This window comes from Cotesia glomerata, linkage group LG4 (assembly GCF_020080835.1).
Source record: "Cotesia glomerata isolate CgM1 linkage group LG4, MPM_Cglom_v2.3, whole genome shotgun sequence".
NCBI classification, from domain to species: Eukaryota; Metazoa; Arthropoda; class Insecta; order Hymenoptera; family Braconidae; genus Cotesia; species Cotesia glomerata.
The window spans coordinates 21,869,489-21,871,695 of record NC_058161.1 but is presented as its reverse complement, the minus strand read 5'-3'; the positions used below and the strand labels follow the sequence as shown (position 1 = coordinate 21,871,695).

Genomic DNA, 2,207 nt, shown 5'->3' with positions numbered 1-2,207 from the left:
ATTTTTAGAAATTGTTAGATTCAGTTATTTAATTTATGTAAGTAAAGAAAGAGAATTTTATTATCATTTTATTAATAAAAAATTAAAAAATTTTATGTAGATCTGTATTATTTTATAATTTGAATGACAGAAGTTATTTAATTTAATATACAATTCTTATTTTCCCGAAATCAAAGAAATTATTTAATATTATGTACAAATATATGTACAAATTTATACGTACAAACCACCCTTGATGAAACAAAAATATCGGGAGGTATATAAAATTATTTGATCTTGAGTCTTATTAAAAACTGTCCAAAAATTGTTAAATCATTTTAAATTGCCGTAGAAAAATATAATATTTTACGACAAACATGAGTATATTGTCAATAACTACTCAATATTTTTGACTTATGTTCATATTACGAAATTTCTTGATAGATTATCAAGTAATATTATATTTGCATACTCTCGCAAATACATATATTAATATTATCCAGTAGGAAATGTTTCCTAATGATAATCAATTTGTAATGCACTGTGTAGCCATTGAAATTGTATAAATTGGGAGGTTTGCCTGTTAAACAAATAGATAAAATAGTTTTTTAATTATTTTTTTCAGAATTTAATAACATCCGTAGAATTAAAAGTCATATAAATTTAGTGATTTTTAGACCTCATACCATTTTATAGTCATAGAGAATTTGTATGTTGATATTTTTGAAAATGAAAAAACAATTGTATTTTATAAAACTTACCATTTTTTTTAAACGTTTGCATTGCCTAACTAGATTTGAAGCACGTCTTTTTTTAGCAATTGTTGTTTCCAAATTAATTGAAGTCGAATTTCGACTCTGCAATCGATTCCGTAATATTCGACAAGGTTTACATCTTGGATTAGCTTGGTTCCTTTTATAAGTGTCATCACCAACAATCACATTTTTACAAAGTTTTGAATACCTGAAAATTAATGTAATTATATTAATTCAATTTGTATGAATCCTTTTCTCAGTAGCTCATACATTCACTTAAGCAAAAACAAGCAATCCTTACTTTATACTGTCAATTTGAGTACCAACACATAAAGGCCATCATTCCACTGATTTCAAGTAGTCATAGATACAACTTAATGAATTAATTTTTTCGTTTAGAGGCAGTTAGTCATTGTTAGGAAAAAGAACCTGAAAAAAAATAATAATCAATGATTGTTAAAAAATAATAGATGTATCTGCTCGAAAATTCATTAATACATACCGTAATAGATGTATCCTTGTTTAAGCGTAACCGAATTTTGATCTGCTGAGTTGTTGGATCCATTCGCATAAATACAAATCCATTGGGCTCGGGTATATACAACCAAAACGGTGGCAATTTTGGAGCTTCGATTTCTTGTAGATTCTTCGAATCCTTACAGGCGTGTTGACTGAAAGGTGGTTCTATCAAGTCTTGCTCCGTTTGAACACCATCATCTATTAAATTATTAGGAACATCATCTACTAATATTGTCTGGGGCTCGATGTTATTTTCTTGCACTAGAAATAGCTCTTCGTCTTCATAGTTATTCGAATGTAAGCTTAGCATTTTGAGTTCATCTACAGTACTTGTTAGAAACTCATGTTCAAATACCGGAATAAACTGATGCTGCATCGTTGGTAAAGCTTCTTCTCTCAGTATTTTTTTTCCTAAAGGCATAATTATGAGCTCTCCTTTAATGTACAGTTTCTCGTACATTTTTATTTGTTCCTCTTTAAAATGGAGATGACAGATGTAATCAGTAGCTTTTAATTCAATACTTAGCGAAATTTTCCAATTTTGTAATCTTGCCGGTGTTTGCGAAATTAGATAAATAAAAAATGAATATGCTTTCGTTTACCAAAAAAATTATAGAATTGAGCAAAGGTTTATAATGTAAGTTTTTCACGATACTAAAATTAGCAGACATTTGAAAATTTTTGATTATTTTGAATTAATAACAATTATAATTAAAAAAACTATTTTTAAAAAATTGCACTTAAATTTTTTTTTTTCAATTATTTTGAAATCATTTTTTTTGAAAAAAAAAATTATAAAAATTTTCCAATGTCGGCTAATTTAATTTTCATACATTTTTTATAAAAAATTGATTTACATACTGTTGGTTGGAAATACGAAAGAGGCTGAGGTGAACTATTTTTTTTGTTTTGGGATTTACGTCCACTTGGACAACTTTTCACAACACAAATTTT

The 2,207-nt window shown here is 26.9% G+C and overlaps 1 long non-coding RNA gene across 2 annotated transcripts; it reads right to left on the bottom strand.

The window, feature by feature from the left end:
- Positions 1–424: 424 nt before the first annotated feature.
- On the bottom strand, positions 425–1,638 carry LOC123263126. 2 transcript variants are annotated; one of them, XR_006509100.1, is made up of 4 exons: positions 1,237–1,638; positions 1,036–1,163; positions 741–942; positions 425–559 (listed from the first exon to the last, which is right to left on the bottom strand). It is a non-coding gene; the product is annotated as an uncharacterized LOC123263126 (long non-coding RNA). The 2 variants fall into 2 exon arrangements; XR_006509101.1 differs by lacking the exons at positions 1,036–1,163; positions 1,237–1,638 and adding an exon at positions 1,005–1,016 and having other exon boundaries at positions 432–559.
- Between the last annotated feature and the right edge of the window lie 569 nt (positions 1,639–2,207).